This window comes from Euprymna scolopes, chromosome 5 (genome assembly GCF_053919585.1).
Source record: "Euprymna scolopes isolate OS-2025 chromosome 5, ASM5391958v1, whole genome shotgun sequence".
Classification (NCBI taxonomy): domain Eukaryota; kingdom Metazoa; phylum Mollusca; class Cephalopoda; order Sepiida; family Sepiolidae; genus Euprymna; species Euprymna scolopes.
In genome coordinates this window covers 18,562,169-18,584,364 of record NC_136486.1, presented here as the reverse complement: position 1 = coordinate 18,584,364, position 22,196 = coordinate 18,562,169, and the positions used below count along the sequence as shown (strand labels likewise).

At 32.4% G+C, this 22,196-nt stretch overlaps 1 protein-coding gene across 11 annotated transcripts in view; it reads right to left on the bottom strand.

Moving 5' to 3' along the window:
* The window catches only part of LOC145276720 (prefoldin subunit 1-like), a 97,003-nt gene that overhangs the window by 16,958 nt on the left and 57,849 nt on the right, over positions 1 to 22,196 (bottom strand). The window lies entirely within an intron of this gene.

Below are 22,196 nucleotides of genomic sequence, written 5' to 3'. Positions count from 1 at the left end.
AATAAAACTAATTTCAATCATTCTTAATTAAAATAAAACCGAAAAAAAACTTTTTAATGTTTAAAAATAATAAGATTAATTAAAAAAGAACGATTGGAAAAACGCAAAAAGGGAGATGTAGGTATGAAAAAAAAAAAAAAAAAAAAGCAAAGGAACTGATTTGCCTTGTCACCGCTTCTGGTGACTATAACTGGTTGAGCAAATAATTTACTAAATTTTCTTATGTACCATCTTTCATATTGTTTTTTGTTAGATGTGATTTGTTTTAACAAGTAAACGTTAGAAAAAAATATGACAATAAGGATACTTGTATCCAACTCTGACCTTATGAGATGTAGAAATTATACAATCTTGCAAAATTACATTTTTTAAAAGAAATTTTTGGGTTCGTATTACAATCCACACAGGTACGAAAAAGTGGTCAAACATTTTTAAAAATAACAAATAAATGTTATCAAAGACAAGATGTTACTCTTCTACCTATCTGGAAAATTTTTTAGTGGTTTTACTCACTTTAAAACGTTTAATCAATTAGAAAATCATACAGTGTTTATGGATACTTGTGAAGAAGAAACAGCTCACTGTTAAATAAGTGAAGTTTGAAGAAATGAGTTAAAACTAAAAACTACTGTTAAAAACCCACCCAATATATGTTACTGTGACATATATTGGGTGGGTTCTAACAGTACTTTTCATAATTTTTTTAGTTTTAACTCATTTTTCCCCAACTTCTTGTATTTAACAGTCAGCTTGCCGCCTTTATAGTTTTTTGTACTTCTGTGGATTGTAATACAAACCTGAATTTTTCTCTAAAACAACAAAAACTTTGCAAATTTTACAATAAAAACTAAAATATAATGATATAATTATAAAAATTGCTTTCTTGTAAATAATGACGACCAGTTTAGCATGAGAAAAAATGCATAATGCTACGTTAACAGCAGGTTTTACAAAGACCATCTTTATAAATCATGTGATAAACTTGATGGATGTCTATGTCTATTACTGGTCTTTTCATGTCAAGATATTTTGGAATATCTGTTACTTAGGTAAGTGATATATTAATGAAGAACGAGGCCACAATGTTTTTAATTCGTAATATATTTTATTTATATAAATTGTTACTTAGATTGGGATTTTATGGCACATCAACCCCTTTGAGACCATTTTGTGCCATACAATGTATTTATGAAATAGTAATTTGTATAAGTTCTGAAAAATTATTTGTATTTTTGGTTTCTCTTATAAGAGTTTTAAGGGTATTTTTTTTTGTTCTCTAGTAATTACAACCTTGACTGGGTCATATTGAATGTCTTAAAAGAACCCCCCCCCCCTTTGGCATCACTTGGTCACAACTTTGCTCTCAAAGATTTGGATTGCACAGATGATTTTGTGCTACTTGGTGAAACATTTGTTGATATCCAGTCAGCTATTAATGAGCTTTAGCATGTTGCATTGCAGATTGGTATGAAACTAAATGTCTGAAAGATAAAAAAAACTTCTCGTTGCCAGCTTTGCTCCAACATGCAAAAAACAAATCATTCTCAGTGATGATGTTCTTCTAGAGGTTCAGAGTTTTCAATATCTTGGTGCCATCATCACAACCTCAGATCAAAGTGGAGATGGCATTAAAGAGTGAACTGACCTTTCACATCATATCTTCTGCTAACTCAATTCTTGACCCTGGTCAAGATTTGAGATAAGGCACAAAAATCCAAAATAAGAATCTATCAAGCACTAGTGCAAATTATGGAAGCGAGTCCTGACCAATAAGGACGGAAGGCATTAAGTGATTAGAAACTTTTGATCACAACTTCCTGCTTCACTTCCTGTGTCTAATGGAAGCATTTCTTCTCAAACAACACAGTTTCTGCTTATGCTGGATATTTAGCAAGTGACCCCAGAAAGAGAGGCATTCAATAGGTTGCATACACACACACACAGATCGATTCCATGTAAGGGATGCGAAGCTTTCCACCATTGTCTATTGGAACGCATAATTGACCAGAATATTAGTCAAAAGGCTGAGACAATAGACAATGGGAAATATTAAACATTCCAGGATGAAAGAATGTTTATATAAATTGACACAACAGAAAGCGAGCAACAGTTATTCACAGAGTGAGGCCAAACTGACACATTTTCTTCACTGCCAAAATATCCGCACCACACACTCGCCACACACCTTCACTAATGTTAACACTGTCATAACTAAATCAAAAACTGTTGTCATGTGGAATAAACAAAATATTTTTAAGAATCATTTGTGGTTTATTTGCTGTCAGTGTGTATATATAAAAGTCAATTTAGAAAGTGTATAGATTGAAAAACACATTGAACGACAGGCTGCAGCAAATATATAACGCTTAAAAATTAACTTTCTTCTGACAAATCACCTCCTATCAGACGTCTGTGCTGGATGGGTCATACCTTTTGCTGTCAATCAGGATTCATCTATGAAGCTATTTCCTCAACTTTCTTACAAAGTTAAAAAACGCAATGTGATGGACAAAGAAAAATCTAGCTGACGACATTAAAAGCTGACTTGGAATGCAACATGGAGTTTGTTGCTGGAACAGTGAATGGCTTGGCTAGAGATCACCACCCAATTATTGATTTCAAACCATCAAGCTTGGTTGGCTTTCATAAGGGATATTGTGACAAGGATGAGTGGGGATATCTCAACCTGTACCAGGTGAGTGCTGTTTCAAGTACAATTAAGTAATATTGTGATGATACCCTGTTAATTATATCTGGTTAACTCTTTTCACAAAAATTCAATTGCAATGCAACAGTCATTGACGCTGAATCTTACGAGTTGAACATATAAACATTCAGTGTAATTAAGAAAATTTGTTTTTAGTTTGAATATGAGTTTTGTGGAAGGAAGGAAATGGAGAATGCATGGGAAAACGTGTATTACTGGATGGGGAGAAAGGATGTTATCAATTTCTGAGAGGGAGACGGAGATAGACTTGAACTTAAATTGAGGCAAAAACAGTGGATGTGGAAACCTTAATTCGCAATTGTATTTTGAGTGTCGCTTCCGCTGAGGATTGAACCTTAGTGGCATAGTGGGTAAAGTACTTGATAAAATTCAGTTGTAAGTTACACTGTTCTGGAGGTTGATGGTTCAATCCTCAGTGTGGGCGACACTTAAAAATACAATTGCGAATTACGTAGGGCTTCCACCCAGTCATGGCTGACAAAACAAAAGCATGCTACCTCCCCGTGGATTAAATAGAGGGTTCCATTTAAAATTCTGTGCAGATTCCCGAGTTCAACAAGATACTATTGAAGAAGGTCAGAGGTTACATCAACAGAAACAGTGAGCAAATAACATTCAAAATAAGAACAGTAGTTCGAATAATCCAAATAATATGAATTAATTCATCCTCATTTTAAAAATTCGCATTTTTGACAAAATTGGAAAATAATTTGTGAGGGAAGAATTTGGTAATTGAAACTTTGCATTAAAATGTTTGTCTGATAACAAAAACTGAACGATGAGGCACACAATTAAGTGGAATTCTCAAGAATGGTAGTTCACTCAAGTAATAAATGTCTTTCATTAAAACTTGGAAAGAAAGGGTTCCAGAATTTTGAGACGTAGGTTTAATATAATAGATAAAATGTGCAGATCAGATCAAATTTGGTAAAATTTGGGCCAACAATCTCTTGGCTATTTCTCAATGTTTGTGCAGCAATCACATTCTAAGAAGAGAACAGCAGTGGCCATTTTCTCACCTCTGAGAAAATCAGAACATTTTATTTTGATCAATTCCATTGGTGAATTCTTCAGCTTGTCAGCCAAATTGCAGAGAGATCACATTTTCAGCAAGGCATTATGGTGTGATGCTATACACTAACCTTTCCCTCACCAGCCAAGACATCGAGGAATATTATGAAATGATTAACACAAAAAAAAATTATCATAAGTAAAAAAAAAAAAGAAAAATAATGACCCAGGACAATAGGAGGAAATGATTAACAAAAAAAAAGAAATGCAATCAAAAGTAAAACAGGTATTTAGCAACTCTCTGGAACAAAGCTGAGACATTTAGAATTTCTGGTGAAAGTGAGTATATTGTGTAGTCAGTTTAGTTTACAACAATTTTTGCAATTTTTGCACCTCGGAACAGATCAGGCAAACCTTTAGCAGATGACGAGATAAGCTTGGTGAATGCAAAAATGATATGGCAGAAGAAGAGATGAGAATGAAAAGAAAATTACAGCACACAAACGTTGGGGTTGGCAGTTGCTTCTACAATAGGATGTTAACATGGCATCCCATAATACTTTGCTGAAAATTGATTTGGTTGACAGTTTTACAATATATCGACCCTTCTAGATTATTTAATGCTGAAATACAATTCACTTCATATTGTAAACAAGTCATTCTATACAATTAATTGAACTAAAACCAAACCAATCTGATGAAGTCAAGACAGTATCAGTTAGATTTTTTTTTTTTTTTTACATAGGCATCACCACATTATCAAGGCCAAGAGGCCACTCAAGGATAAGGGTTAAAGAGTGTACAGTAGAAATTGGACAATATAGTAATCATTAGTAATGAAAATTTGGTAAATTTGATAACTTATATGGAACGGCTCATCAAGAACTTATTTACTTTAGACTTGAACACAACCATATTGTAGTCAGCCGGAAAGCAGGAAAACGGAAGACAATTCCACAGGCGTGCAGTTCTAAGAAAGAAGCTTTGTTCATTGAATCTACGTTTAGGTTTAGGCACAGATAAAGAGTGGGGGGAATTATTGATAGTGTTTACAGCTAGACGAGTGTTTCTTGTGAAAGTTTGGCGAGGGGGGACCATAGATTGAAGCTCAGTCGAACACTTTCCATGAAAATAACGATACATCAGAGACAAACTTGCAACATCTCTTCTGTGAGATAGAGGTCGCAAGGAGGAGAAAAGGACATCTCCTATGAGGCTACGAAGTCTATTTTGAACTCTATCAAGGCAGGACAAGTCCTTTCTAGCAGCTCCTTCCCAGATGTGGCAACAGTATTCCATCCTTGGACGTACCTGGCTCTTATATAGATAGAGAATAGCATCAGCAGTGAGATATTTACCGGATCGATAGAAAGATCCCACCATTTTTCCAGCGGCCTTGGCAACAGATTTGATGTACGTGTTCCATTTAAGATCAGGAGTAATGGTCAAGCCCAGAAGCTTGTCAAAACTTGAGGCCTCCTGAAGACGAGAGCCTTCAATTGATGCCAAATGTGGATTAGAATGTTGATGATGTAAAGAGAGAAGCTTGGTTTTAGATGCATTAAAAGTAACCAGCCACTCCTTTCCCCATTGTACTACGTGCTCAAGATCAGAGGAGAGAGAATTGGAGAGAACTTGGTCGTTTACTGTCTTAGATGTGCTACCATAAATGGTAGTGTCGTCAGCATAAATGTCTACAAATGATGTAAGGATTCACTTAGGTAAAAATACTAGGCGACTGTTGTCGGTTTCATTGACTTCAATGCAGTATTCAATTGTTGACTGGGAACATCTTTAAAGATAAAGGATTTCTACTCAAACGTTTTACCTGGTGTTACAATATCAGGCTATCTGACGATACTGGATTTCTGATCTAAAATGCACAAAACACTAATATTATTGCTTTTCTTCCTTTCCAAAACTCAATCATGTTCTGCAAAGTAAAAAAACAAGAACAATTTTCTCGATATGATGACTGCATATTTTTTAAATGAGAACCGATAATAATTTTTTTGTATTATTTGGATTATTATTCTCATCTTGGTTGTTTTTTTCACAACGTTTCGACTGATGTAACCTCCGACCATCTCCAGGTGTATTACGCTGGATGTTATTGGTGAATAGTGAAAAATGTTTGTTTTTTGCTTTCCCAAAGAACATAGCTGTTAGAAATTCAAAACGCAAATAGTGTCAAGTCTATTTAATGGGTCCAGATTTATTAAAAAAAAAAGAAGAAAAGAAACAGACTTAGCACTATTTGCATTTTGAATTTCTAACGGCTATGTTCGTTGGTAAAGCAAAAAAAAAAAAACACAAACATTTTTCACTATTCAATAATAACATCCAGTGTGAATACACTTGGAGATGGCTGGAGGTTACATCGGCCAAAACGTGAAAAAAACATCCGAGATGAGAATAATAGTCCAAATAATAAAAAAAATAACAATTTTTTTATCCACAAAAAGAAATTTTTTTAAAAATGAGCAAACCAAACCATATAAAAAAATATTTACTGAATTCAGCATTAAATAACCCGAAAAGGGTTCATATAACATAAAACAAAACAACCGAGCCAGACATGAAAAATAAATATTTGAAGTCATAAAGAATTTGAAGCATAAAATCTTTTTCCCAAATTAATGGATTTGGCATTAAATAACCCAAAAACAGTTGAGATGCCACAAAGCAAAACAATCAAACGTTTTAATCTGCTGAAGGTTTATTATTCACACACCTCAATTGTTATGGATAAGATCAGAATTCATTCTTCAACATATAAAATTGTGCTTGTCACGTTTGCATTCTTTCCCTCATCTTGTTTAACTACATTATTGACAGAATCTTTAGCCACAACATCATGAACTTTACAGGACTGTAAGTTAGAAGTGATTACCTCATTACCAACCTGGACTTGATAAAACACACGCATTGAATAATGTCAACATCATGACCAAATGCATAGGTATGATAATAAATGCCTCTTTAACAAAATTACTGTAAACCAACTATTCCCTTTCCGACAGAGTCCCTATTATTCTCACCGGCATCATTATAGAAGAAGTCGAATAATTCAAGTACATCAGCTGAACCTTTACAGCTATAGAGCATGTCGTAAATTCTCACTGGTCAGAGTTCACTTCCATAAATCTTCATATTATATACACATGTCTAATAAATTTTTTCCCTTGTAACACTAGTAACGCTCTGCTGGTTAGTAATGAAAGAAGTTTTCTGAACTTATTCCATCCACTCCTGATTCTTTCAATCACACTAGTATCAATGGTATCACCAAGGTAAAAAAAAAAAAAAAAAACCTTTTCGACAACCTCAATAGTTTTGCCATTCAAATATACTTTATCTACTCCTGAGTTCTCATTTGTCTCCTTACAGTTCTTCTTCAGGTGTACCTTGCCAAACTTGGCAATCTTTCTGTCAAACTCAGGAATTTGCACAGAATTTCGAATGGAACCCTTTATTTAATCCATGGGGGTAGCATGCTCCTGTTTCATCAGCCATGACTAGGTAGAAGATCCTAAATAATACACAATTGTATTTTGAGTGTCATCCGCACTAAAAATGGAACCTTCAACCTCCAGAAGAGTGTAACTTTACAACTGAATTTTACCAAGTATTATAACCACTATGCCATGTGCCCTTGAAGATGAGACTAGTAGTCAGGATAATCCAAATAATCCTTATCTAAAAAATTCAGAAACATAAAATGCGTTTCTATTTTAGATGAAGTGGATGAGTTCTTTACCTGCAAACAAAAACATTCATCCAAACTCGGTCATGTGAATCTTCAGTCTCATTTTCTACAAATACATCACTTTTTCAACTCGTTCTCCAGGTTGCGTATTGAAGGGCTTTTTAAAATGTTTTAGTGCATAATTTAGTTGTGGTGTAGTAATATCTAATGCATCTCGTCCTCATCACTATCACATTATATAAGACAAACGCATAAGTCAACCAGATTTATTCTTCAGAATAAACTCTACAGAAAATGCAGATCTAATTCAATTGCCTGGTATTTACTTCCCTCCCACCACACAAAAGGTGTGACATCACGTTGGAATGTGAGGAGTGTAAAATCAGCACACAAGAGGAAATGCACTCTGGGCCACAAAAAAATACCCGAGCAACCCCATTGGCAATTTTTCATTTTCTTATTAATAAACTTTCTCTCAAAGTGCAAGAAGGTAAAGCTTGGGAATGTGAATCCTAGAACTATAATATATCTCAGCTCAACAGGAGTAAGGTGACCAGTATCAAAATAGCCCAGACTATCAGACTGATTGTCGAGGATATATCATTGACTGGTACGCTTAGTGTAGATTCTGTTGTCGACTAGATGTACTTGCATATACTATGTTGGTTTATTTGGTATTTGGTGTGGCATTTTTCATGATCAAGTTGAGCTAGTTTTCTCCAAAGGTTTAGTCCATTCTTGCAGTGGGTGGGGGTGATCAGGTTTTGCCACACCACAACAATAACCAAATTTGATGTAACAACAAGCCATGACTATCATTTACTTTGATAAATCACCTATTTGAATCTATAGTGTATGTGGGATATGCTCAAGACAGTTATATATTCATGCAATGCATACAGATATCCAATGTCAAGTTTAAAGTTGGTGGTTGTCGGCTGCCACAAAACCTGATTGAATGACTATCACACTATATAAGACTTTGGTTGGTGACGCACTTAATGCATTGAGCAAGGAAGGGCATCTATACTCCTATAAATTTTTTTTTTTTTTTTTTTGTGTATTGATATTCATATTAAAAATCCTTTTTTCTATTTATTTAAAATGAAAATACAACTTTGTTATATATGGGTCGTGGAACTGCTTTCATCTGCAAAAGATCTAGCTAATTTGCATATTCTTTTAAACATTCATTTTAATTCTCTATTAGTTTTTTCAGTTTTCTTATGAGATGATCATCTTTAGTTAACTATTACGTGTAATTATATACATGCAGATATTTTATATGATTTATATTTGCACAAAAAGCTTATAGCAAACACAAATCTCTTTTTGTATATATTATGTATGTGCATATATATTTGTTTAAAAAATTTTGCCTACTAAACTCCTCTGCCAGTTTTTTAGTCTACAGACATAAAACTTTATATATAGGGTATTTGAACCCATGCAAAACTTTATATTTGGGTTTTAGTCAGGTAAAATCGGTGCAAAAGTGTGAAAATTAAAAAATGTAGTTTGCCAGATGAAGGTCGAACAACGGCATTACAAATATGCATATGTAATGTAATAGCTATTGGTTCATGTTTTAATTTTTAGCCTTGCAGTAAATGTCTTCATAGCTCAGGCATTAACAATAAAGGAATAAATAAATCGTAAGCTAAATGTTTTAGTTTCAATTCTCAGTGGTGGTGCACAAGTCATCTTTTTTTTTTTTTAATTTTTTAAATCATTACTATTTATTGGGTTCGATATAATATAATAATAAATATGAAACATTAAACATTAATCTAAATATCCTATTTAAGCATATTTTACAATCGGGCAATGCCGAGCGGCCTGCTATTATATCTATAAAAGTTTTTCTTCAAAACTCTCATGGATATTTCCATGAGTGCAGCTAGCCAACTACTTGGATGGGTCCACCAATGTGGATGATGTCTCTTAAATCTGCACATTTATATAAAAAGAATCTGAAGAAGTCCATATAAAAAACACTGTATCTGAGAAAACTTTAAATACTTTAGAAGCTGAATCTGAAAATGATTCTTGCTAACCAGTTTAATCCAGTTGAATTCCATCTTTGTTTGGAATTTTTATAAGATATCTATTTCTACCAAAATAATTTTGTCTAGAATAATGATATATCAAATTGGAAAGAAATGTCAATTTTGTCCAACACATTTATTTCATCGGAAATATTCACATTACGGCATTTTTAATCTTTATAATAATTTCCCTTATTTTCGATGACTTCTGTTCAATGCATTTTTAATCTTTATAATATAATTATAATAATTATTTTCGATGACTTCTGTTCAATGCATTTTTAATCTTTATAATATAATTATAATAATTATTTTCGATGACTTCTGTTCAATGCATTTTTAATCTTTATAATATAATTATAATAATTATTTTCGATGACTTCTGTTCAATGCATTTTTAATCTTTATAATATAATTATAATAATTATTTTCGATGACTTCTGTTCAATGCATTTTTAATCTTTATAATATAATTATAATAATTATTTTCGATGACTTCTGTTCAATGCATTTTTAATCTTTATAATATAATTATAATAATTATTTTCGATGACTTCTGTTCAATGCATTTTTAATCTTTATAATATAATTATAATAATTATTTTCGATGACTTCTGTTCAATGATCAAGTAGCTTGTTGATGCTTTCTTCAAAGATTTTTTTGATTTTTGAGAGAAAAACAAATTCAGCACATTTTTTTAGTTGGTGATCATTTTCATAAATTTTATTGCTTAAGTGATTTTTTGCAAGGACCAGAAAAGATGGAGCAATATCAGATGATTAAGGTGGATGATGCAAAACTTCCCAATTGAAACTTGTGACCTTTTCCAGAGTGACTTACTGTGTGATGGCTCGCATTATCATGTTGACATATTACACTCTTCCTATTGAGTAATGCCGGTTTTTTATACAATTCCTAGAAAGCAAAGATATGCAGTCAATCTTTGATTTCATTGAGCGTCGGTCAAATCGTGAGGAACCCAGTGTTCAAGTTTGGAAATTTTTCCGAACTTGTGAATGAATGTGGTATAAATTGTATTGAAGTGTTGAGCTAATTTTCTGCTGGTTAACTTTGGATTGGCCTCCACGGCGTCTTTAATGGAGTCTTCATTAATTGATTTTGGTCTTCCTGAATGTCACTGATTTGACAGGTTAAAGTCTCTAGAATAAATTTTGCAAACCACCATTGATATTTTTGATCCTTCATCATCTCATAGATAGTTTTAATATTTTTTGTAATTTCTGCAGCCGAGTGTCCTTTTTTGAATTACTAGAGCCCACAATGGCAAATGTTCCTCAGTCATATCCATTTTTTATTTAAACATGTGCCGATAAGCACATTACATCGCCCAGACTTGACTTTTTTCATACCGGACATTTTCTATCTCAACAGGAGGCTTTTCTCCCCCTCCCTCCCGGGGGTTAATACCAACAAAATGAAAAAACGGGGGAAAAAAATATAAGACAAAAAAAATTTCATCCTGCTTCGAACAAATTTTTAAATCTCAAAAGTCTCAGCTCATAAAAAAAGTGATGTTATTCATTATTTTTGTTTTTCAGTTTATATATATATTTTTTTTTTTACATAGGCATCACCACATTATCAAGGCCAAGAGGCCACTCAAGGATAAGGGTTAAAGAGTGTACAGTAGAAATTGGACAATATAGTAATCAATAGTGATGAAAATTTGGTAAATTTGATAACTTATATGGAACGGCTCATCAAGAACTTATTTACGTTAGACTTGAACACAACCATATTGTAGTCAGCCGGAAAGCAGGAAAACGGAAGACAATTCCACAGGCGTGCAGTTCTAAGAAAGAAGCTTTGTTCATGGAATCTACGTTTAGGTTTAGGCACAGATAAAGAGTGGGAGGAATTATTGATAGTGTTTACAGCTAGACGAGTGTTTCTTGTGAAAGTTTGGCGAGGGGGGACCATAGATTGAAGCTCAGTCGAACACTTTCCATGAAAATAACGATACATCAGAGACAAACTCGCAACATCTCTTCTGTGAGATAGAGGTTGCAAGGAGGAGAAAAGGACATCTCCTACGAGGTTTTAAATATTTGTGCATTTATAATGATTCCTAAGATGTGAACATAGCTTCATTTAATAATTATTTCTTATATTTTTTTGAACATGAAAAAAAAAAGCATAAAACTTCTAAAATTAAATTTTCACTTAAATTTAATCGAAAGAAAAATCCAAGTTATTGCTTTTACATCAATGTAATCATTTCTAAAGAAACAGGCTGAACAATAAAAAAAAAAACGATTTGATAAAAAGATTGAAGAAATGAAAACAAGATACAAAATATCCATGTAAAAGGTTCACAAGAAAAAGTGAAAACCTTTATCACTATTGAATATTTTAACATAAAAAATGATTGAATATGGGAAATTTTTATTTTCGAAACCTTTATCAATATTGAATATTTTAACATAAAAAATGATTGAATATGGGAAATTTTTATTTTCGAAACCTTTATCACTATTGAATATTTTAACATAAAAAATGATTGAATATGGGAAATTTTTATTTTCGAAACCTTTATCAATATTGAATATTTTAACATAAAAAATGATTGAATATGGGAAATTTTTATTTTCGAAATCTTTATCACTATTGAATATTTTAACATAAAAAATGATTGAATATGGGAAATTTTTATTTTCAAAACCTTTATCACTATTGAATATTTTAACATAAAAAATGATTGAATATGGGAAATTTTTATTTTCAAAACCTTTATCACTATTGAATATTTTAACATAAAACATGATTGAATATGGGAAATTTTTATTTTCAAAACCTTTATCAATATTGAATATTTTAACATAAAACATGATTGAATATGGGAAATTTTTATTTTCAAAACCTTTATCACTATTGAATATTTTAACATAAAACATGATTAAATATGGGAAATTTTTATTTTCAAAACCTTTATCAATATTGAATATTTTAACATAAAAAATGATTGAATATGGGAAATTTTTATTTTCAAAACCTTTATCAATATTGAATATTTTAACATAAAAAATGATTGAATATGGGAAATTTTTATTTTCAAAACCTTTATCACTATTGAATATTTTAACATAAAAAATGATTGAATATGGGAAATTTTTATTTTCAAAACCTTTATCACTATTGAATATTTTAACATAAAAAATGATTGAATATGGGAAATTTTTATTTTCAAAACCGATAACATATTTTGTACGAAAGAAAATATTAAAAAGAACGAATGATTAAAAAAAATATCAATTTCTATAAGCAATGAATCAACGTATACAAATGCAACATTTTAACATTGTATACCTGTTCACAACAAACATTCTTTTCACGTATTCACACATTAAAACATAATTAACATTAATTTGTTTGTGAAAAATTAGCCATGAGCCATATTTCAGCTTTCGAAGATTGAATAAGCCAATGTTTTTCACCATGGATCAAGGATGTGATGATATCGACGCATGAATTATCAACACCTGGCATGCTTTCAGTTCCCTACAACCTCAACTGTGGTCATCTTGAGATTACAATAGACACAAAAGTTCGGATTTATCAAGCACTTATTTGAACGATCTCTCTCTACGGCTGTGAGACCTAGCTGATAAGAGCTACGGATCTCAAAAGGTTGGTGGAGTTTGACTTGTACTGCCTCTTCCGAATTCATTTTGTTTCCAATCCTTGCAGTGCAGGATCAATTCCTTAACCAAACGCCTTTAAAGAGGAGACTTTGTTTGGCCACACTGTGCGCTGCAACGCAGAAGAGTTTATTCACAAAGCAATAGTTCCAGAGTTACTCCAATGTTGGAGCAGATGCCCAGGAGGCCAGCTGAAGATGTGGTTACACACCATCAAAGCTGACGTCAAACTTAGTTCCAGTCCACATGTCTATAGTGTTTGTTGTTGGTCCTGGGACTGGCTGGCAATCACTATCTTGGCTGTTGTGGATCATCGTGTGTGGTCTGCGTTCATCCAGGATGCTGTATGTTCTATGGGAAGAGTTGGTTCAACCCATTCACCCTTAACCTTTATGGTTTTACAACATAAGAAATTATACTCACACCATAAATGGAGATAATACGGGAGAGAAAGAGGGAAAGAGAGAGAGAAAGAAGGAACAGATAGAGAAGAGAGAGAGGGAGAGAGATAGAGAGCATCCTCATCCTTACTATCTTTCTATTCATCCAGATAACTCCACCTGAGACAGAATTTGATATGTATATTTCCCTGTTCTATTTAATTCGGTCGACAGTGTAACAACTTATACAAAGATAAAGGGAGTAAGTGCAGTTCCACGCTCAATCAGGTAATGGCAGTGCAATTTGTTTCCTTCCACAGGTTACGGACATGTTATAGAAAACAAAGGAAGTAGAAAGAAGGTTATATGTTTCACATCCCTGATATTAAAAAAATAAACTTACCTGTCATAGTTCATGGAGAACAAAAAGTTGACAGGGCCGAGTCACTAGATGCAGACAGTAAGTCCCAGTAGCTAAAAAGGTGATGCACCGACACTAAGTGGTCATCAGAACGGCCGCCACAACCAATCGCAGGCTGGGTTCTACTTAAAACAGCTGAGCGAAGAGGGCTTTTAATTTAGAAGACATCTTCAATAATAGGTGAATGATTGAATACAAACGACTGACAGAAGAAAAAGAAGATAACTGATGAGGAGAAAAGATGAAGAGACAAGAAGATGAAGAGACAAGAAGATGAAAAGGAAAGAAGAATAGGAAAAGGAATTGGAATAAAGCTAAGACATCCATTTTGAAATGCTGCCGAATAAAAATGGGAAATAATTTAATGACAATTCCTCAGAGTAAAAATCCAAAGAACAAAATATAACAAATTCCTCAGAGTAAAAATCCAAGAACAAAATATAACAAAGTTTAACAGAACCCATTTTTAAATGAAAATACAAGAAAAAATGAAGATCTGCCGATCAGCTAAGAAGGAAAAAAAACAAAAACAAAATAACATTTTAAAATGAATTTTAAAAAATCTTACAATTGAATAATTTCATGTTTTAAGCCTAATCAACCCCCTCGCTACCAAAAATTTAAAAAAATAAACTATTTCTAATTACACATTTTTGCAAATAGTTAAACACAAAATCCAAAATGAATATGAAATCAAATATTTGGTTCTTGACCAGAATTCCCCTTATATTAAAAAAATCGAAAATCCCAAAACAACTCTATCATGTATGTTCTCATGACAAAATGAAAATATCATATTCCAAAATTCATATAAATTCGTCAAGTAGTTGTACTTTTAAATAAGAAAATAAAATATTATGAGTATCGGAGGAGTGATTGTCTAGCTGGACATTCTGCAAAAAAGAATAAGGGCGATAACTCAACAATAATTCAAAACTTGCTAAATTTATGTTGTAATGCCTATAAATACCTATTAATTGGTTAAAAATTATTTTCTTTATAAAAATAAAACTAATAAATCAATTTACATCATTTTTGGAATATTATCTTTTCGTTTCATCACAGGCACATCATACAGATTTTTCTTTGTTTGTTTTTGAATATAGGGGCAATTCTAGACAAGAACCAAATATTTAAATAATTAAAGGGAGATAACCTGAACCATTTATGCATATGCAAGAATATCAGTTGATTATGAAGACAGTATGGTTCGGATCGATTTCTTTACTCTCTATTGAGTCAAACTTACGAATTCAACTAATGTGATTCATGCGAGTATGGAGATGATATTGTTATCAGTGCATCCAACGTGAGAAAAGTGATTACAGCAGTTACCAGGTGAAAAATCAACGTTTGAAAGGGATGGCTTCAGAGTTAATATGAAAAAGATGAAGTATACGATATCTTATGCTAAAAAGATGATATCTGTTTCACAATACCCATGCAGCATCCGTAAGCTTGGAACTGGCTTGAACTACATCGAATGCAGAACATGCAACAAGTGGTTTCACAAAAGATGCATCAACTTGATGGTCTTTCTGTGTCATAAACACATCACAATTTGAATTCTAACGACCATGGTTCATTTGGAAAAACAACAAAAACATTCTTTCTATCATTCAGCAATAAGAGCTATTGTCAAGGTTGGAGGTTCTATCTCTCTATCTGGTCAGGCTCCTTGCCTGGACCAATGTGACTCTCTTTCCAGATTTCCTTGTCTTCCATCAGCTGCCTCAGATTGTCAGGATCACAGTTGGCGTCATGTGTAATTTGCTGGATGTACGTAGATCTAGGTCGTTCTATGCTCATGCGCTCGTGCCGTGGAGTCCACAGCAATACATTTCTCACCAGCTCTTGGTTGCTCTTCTGGCAGTGATTGGCAAATCGTAGCCGTTGCTCCCTGATAGTAGTAGATATGGCAGGTAGGTTGGCATATTTGCTGTTTTGTGGGATGATCTTATCACGATATATTTAACACTGTTCCTAGCGTACGGGTGTATGTGCCGTTTAGCTTTCTTTCCAATATTTTTGGTGAGTAATTGGAGGTTACATTGGCTGAAACGTTGAGGGAATAACAACTAAGAGAAGACAGTAATCCAAATAATTCAAGGATATTTTTATCTCATTTTACCATTTGGATCGATCCCACTTTTGTGGATTATTAGAATTTTTATTGACACAAACATCATCACCATGCAGCAGTAATCAATGTGCTTCATGTAGATGATCACCAATTATTCCGAATCGCAATTTCAAAGGTCTTTTTACTGTATTGGTATTTCATATTTTAGTGTGTATAGAATAAGACATTTAAAAAAATTTTTTAATGGAAATCACTCCAGACAAGGCATAAAGCCATTTGAGGTAAGGGGGCTAAAAAACAAAAAAAATTATTTGACGGTTAAAAACTTGCTTATGATACATGTTAGATGGAATAAATTCTGACTCAGAAAACAGGAAATTCTTCTCTTTTTGTCCGAAACATCCTCATGGAATATGAAGACTAAAGAAAATAAGGGAAGCAAGAGTTACAAAAGGTTGCCGAAAGTAAAGCTGAGATACACTTTCTACTCTCGTTTATTTAATGTAAATCAACAGAAAAAAAGGGGGGGACATCATAGACAAATACGTGTTTTGAAAATTTTTACTTTGCTTAAAAAAAAAACAACAAAAACAAAATTTCTTGTTTAATATGGCAGGATTACAAATGTACTCAGCATAGTAGATAACAGTTGTTTACAAAAGATATTTTGATATGTCGGCAATATTTGTTCTTTGGGAATTAGTATAATTGAACACTTTTTCTATCTGAAAGATGAGATTATTAAAATTAATTGGAAAGGTGATTATATATATATATATATAAATTTTTTTTTTTTTTTTAGCAATTCTGTTGTATTTAATTGTTTTGCTAACCTAAGCGATAAGGGAGTTATCTGCCCTTTGTTCATTTGCGTCGCCCCCCCTCCCCCTTTTTTCGGGACATATTTTTTGTTATTTATTATTATTAATTATTATTTATTAAATATTTAAATATTTTTTTATTAAATATTTTTTTACGTGAATAAAGGTATCCATATTAGTGGCCTAGTAAGGCCATAGGGGAGACAATCAAGCAAAAAGAACCCTACGCAAAATTTATTCTAAAGCAACAAAACTGAGGCTAGCCTGCCAGGACACTGTATATACAAATCTAGGCAAATTTGGCCATATTTTATTGTTTTAAAAATATAGGTTCTTTTTTACTAATTGTCATAAAATTTTAACCATAGAATAGTATTATAATCTTCAAAATGCCTGCAAATTTTCATGTAGTTTTTTTCCTATAGAACCAAAGATATGAGCATTTCAATATTCAATTTGGCTATGAGTATATATATATATATATAGTCCACCTTTTTTTTTTTTTTGCTATTTTATAAGTTCCAAATCTCACTGACTATTGATCAGAATTTAACAACTGAAGGCTCATTGAAAAGGTAATGACCTAAATTGTGTAGTGGGCTATGTGACATTTACCCTTAAGGTTGCAAATTAAGAGGATCATCCATCATCCAGAGGCTATTTTAGGCACTTTTTTTAGAACCATAAAATGTTTCAATCATAGTCATTTCCCCCAAACCTCTGGCCTTGATGGAGGGGAGACTAAAACTTGCTGCCATGGTTTCAAATGATCTGAAATGACAGCAAGGGGAGACTTGATTCCAAATATTTCTCATATGTTATATCTTCCCTTTTTGGTTTTCATACATGAAGTAAATTTCACAGTGTGTAAAGATTATTTGATACTGAAGATATTTATAATCGTACCCTATTTCCAAAACAGGGGAGATATAACATATGAGAAATATTTGGAATCCAGTCTTCTGTTGCTGTTATTTCAGATCATTTGAAACCATAGCTGCAAGTTTGTCTCCCCTTCATCAAGGCCAGAGGTTTGGAGGAAATTTATATTATATATATATATATATATATATATATATATATATATCTCAGCTACCATTTATTCTAACATCAACTGGATTAGAATCATATTCTTTTCCTTAAAAAATACTAAAAAAACTAAAAAAAACCCTCCATGTGCATCAACAGCAAGTATTATGAGAAAAATAAAAAAGAAATTATTATACTCTCAAGATTTAAGCAGAGATATCGAGTAACAGAAGTATTTTTAAACCACTTGAAAAAGCAGTAGTTAATGCTGTTGCTTGGTGATAACAGCATTAACAACTTGACGGACTTGTAATTGATATTCTTGTTAGTATAACACAAGATGCTTACAAACTGTATTTTATCTTTTGAGCGATTTTTCTTTTAAAGAGACGCTATGCTCTGTAACCAAAGAATTAATACAATTCTTTTGTGCTTTTCCAGAATTTTCGCCCCCTCCCCCATGAATAAAACAAAAATAAAGAAAAGTCATATATATATATATATATATATATATTGTGTACAGAAAGTTGTTAGTTGAGACAGATCATTGGTACCGTCGGTTTCAAGCCCGATTTTTTTTTTTTTTTTTTATCGGATGATGTAATACCTAATTTTAAACTTTGAATTATTTAAATAATTCAAAGTTTAAAATTAGGTATTACATCATCTGATAAAAAAGGGGGGGGGGGTAACAAAACGAGTTTTAAACGTGAACTCGTGAGGTATATATACTTCACACTTCCGGTTATAAAAGTGACGAATATTGGCTGAAGAGAGCTTGATAAGGATACCTTAAACGAGCCTTATTATCGGGCTTGAAACCGACGGTACCAATGATCTGTCTCAACTAACAACTTTCTGTACACAAAATATAAATACGCTCTTACATTTTGGATTTTCCTCTTAATTGAGCACTCTGCTGGAATTCTTTTTCCAAAAAAAAACTAATCATATATATATATATATATATATATATATATATATATATATATATACACGTGATGGAAAGAAAACATCATGCAACAAAAATTATGTAAACTGTTCAAGTAGTTTTATTTTTTAAGGGAAGATATAACATATGAGAAATATTTGGAATCAAGTCTCCCCTTGCTGTTATTTCAGCTCATTTGAAACTATAGCAGCAAGTTTTAGTCAACCCTCCATCAAGGCCAGAGGTTTGGGGGAAATGACTATAATTCAAACATTTTATGGTTCTAAAAAAATGCCTAAAATAGCCTCTGGATGATCCTCTTAATTTGCATGATTCTATATGATTCTAATCCAGTTGATGTTAGAATAAATGGTAGCTGATATATATATAATATAAATTTCCTCCAAACCTTTTGCCAATTTGTCATGATCGAGCATGGAAGAGGTAAGGCTCAGAAAACTGTCATGAGAATGTGTACTGACATGAACAATCTGGTCTTACTAGAGATAGTGATAAAAAATTGCTTAAATATAACTCAGTTCTGGGATTGAGTTGTATTTTAAAAAGACACTTTGTTTTAATTGTGCTTATTAGCTGTAATTTATAATTAACTGAACTAGTGATCTGTATAAGTATGGGTGAATGCTTTGTTAAATGGAAAAATTTTTTTCAAAATTTAATGAAAACAATATGAATAAAGTCTATATATATAAAAGAAATAATTGTCTGTCTGTCACCCTTTCCCCCTTCCAATGAAAGACTAAAATCTCAAATCAATTATAAACCACTTGTTATCTATAGAATTATAACAAAAAATACAACAGGACTGGCATACATCTAATTGAACTCAGGAATTTAAATGGAATGATGAACGGAACCCTTTATTTACCTCATGGGGATAGCATATTCTTGTTCCATCAGCCATTACTGGATAGAGGTCCTAAGTAATTCGCAATCTTATTTTTCAGTCGCCCACACTGAGAATTGAACCTTCAACCTTCAGGAGAATATCACTTTTACAATTGATTTCCCCAAGTACTCTAACCACTGCTCCACATTGTGGCTGATGGAACAAGAGCATACTAACCCTATGAAGTAAATAAAGGATTCCGTTCAAATTCCTCAAGTTTGACGAGATACATCTGAAGAAGGTTGGAGTTTACATTGACCAAAACGTAAAAATAACACTCAAGATGAGAACAGTAGTTTGAGGAATCCAAATAAGAAAAATAACCTCATTCCAAAAATTCCAAAAATTCAGAAATGCAAACAATAACTTTCTTTTTTAAGCTCCACAAAAATAAAAGTTTCTTTTATTCAGCTTTTCCTATAAAAATGTGTAGATTTGATTTGTGGTTAAATTTAAAATTTAATAAAAAATATAGATTAAAAACTAACCATAGAACATTCCCTTTACCAATATATACACTGAGTCTCAGTCTGTTGTTTAAGTAAACTTTTTGGTGCTATGCATTTTTCATGACAAGTTATTTATAATTGTTTTTTTTGTTTGTTTTTTTTTTTGTAATAAGGCATTTCTAGATTGAAAGAATAAGTAAAATTGTTTTTCATTACAATTTAAAGTAAAAAGAAAAAAACTACATTTTTCAAATTGAGTTGCTGTGCAAAAGAAATGTTTAATACGAGTACATCAGATAGTTTTAGAAATTGAAATCAATTTGCAGGAAAATTTGATTCTGCATGAGAGACAAATGAATGTTTTTTCACTGATGTTAGTCAATGCTTTATATGGAATGATCAAACCCTCTAATATTTTGCACATCGAACAGGTGCATAAAGTGAATGGCTCATGCATGCAGATAACGGACAGCAAAAAAAAAAAAAAAAAAAAAAAAATGTGACTTTAGAGCAGCAGTTTGTAAGTACAAATACCAGCCATATTCAGTCAGTAGAAACCATTAAACGCAACATGAAAATAAAGTTGTAAGAAACGAGAGTGCACTGTTAGCAAACTGTATTGGATGATTGATGCTAAACATACAGGAATATGAACTTGAGAGGAAGCATAAAAAATGCTGTTCAGCATTATTTCCAAACCACTTATTTTCTTATGAAAACCATTAAATTTAATGTTGTTTTTTTTTCAAAAGTTCTTGCTTAGAATTTCTCCTTATTAAAAAACAAAAATAGAGAAAAATCTTTATGATCTACATACCCGTGATGAAACGAAAAGATCATACTCCAAAAAGTATGTAAATTGATCAAGTAGTTTTATTTTTATAAAGAAAATAATTTTTAAGCACTATAACAAATATATTAAGTATGAATTATTGTTGTGTTATCTCTCTTATTTTTTTTTTTTTAGATTTTTTCAAGATGGTTGGCAAAACTATCACTTCTCCAATATTCATAAAATTTGGTTTTCTTATTTAAAAATAGAACTACTTGATCAATTTATGTGACTTTTGGAATATGATATTATCGTTTTGTCATGGGTACATACATCATACAGATTTTTCTTTATTTTTGTTTGTTAATATAAGGGGAATTTTTGACAAGAACCAAAAAAAGGTTTAATTTAATAAAAAATATAACATTTACCATGTTATTTTCTCTACACTAGCTTGAGGCTAATTTAAAAATGGATCTCTCTCATGTTCTTTATTACTCTTTTACAGTGGTTGCTGGCAGTCCTGAAGGCGGCTTTTGTCTCAGTACATCTATTATGTTGGAAGCAATGAAAATAGTGATTTCTGTGCACAATAGCAGCAGCACATTCTGGAGAGAACCATGCCTGGCTGTTAGGTTTTTGCTGGAATTTTTTCGAGGGTATGAAGCGGTCTATACCTACAATTAACCAGTCAGGTCTGATACTAGAGGACACATTCTTTTTAAATATGGAACGCAGAGGTAGATCTGATATAAATGTATGAAAACTATCCCAGTCAGCCATAATGTACGGATATACTGTACGATGGAGATGTTGGAGGACTCATTGCATTTTTTTTTATCTTAACTGAGACCACTGAGTGGTTGAAAGATCCCAGTGGAGACAGAATGGAAAATGAACATAGCTCAAGGCAAGTTGTAAAAAAATGGTCTAGGAGACTTGCATACTGACCATCAGTGTTGGGTACATGAGTGGGTTCGTGAACAATCTGAGTTAGGTTATAAGTAATGGAGAAATCGTAACAGAATCTCCCCTCATCATATGTCTTGTTTGAGTGGGTTAACCATTCCACATTGTGAACATTGAAATCTCCACAGTTATGGGAGCAATAGATGGCAAATATAAACACGGTGGTGCGAGCCAGTACAACCCGGAAGTATATTTAGGGGAATTTAGAGTCTTCTCTGGAGATGTCCCTACCACATGGAAAGCCATCTCTAATGTAGGCACATATTCCATGCCAT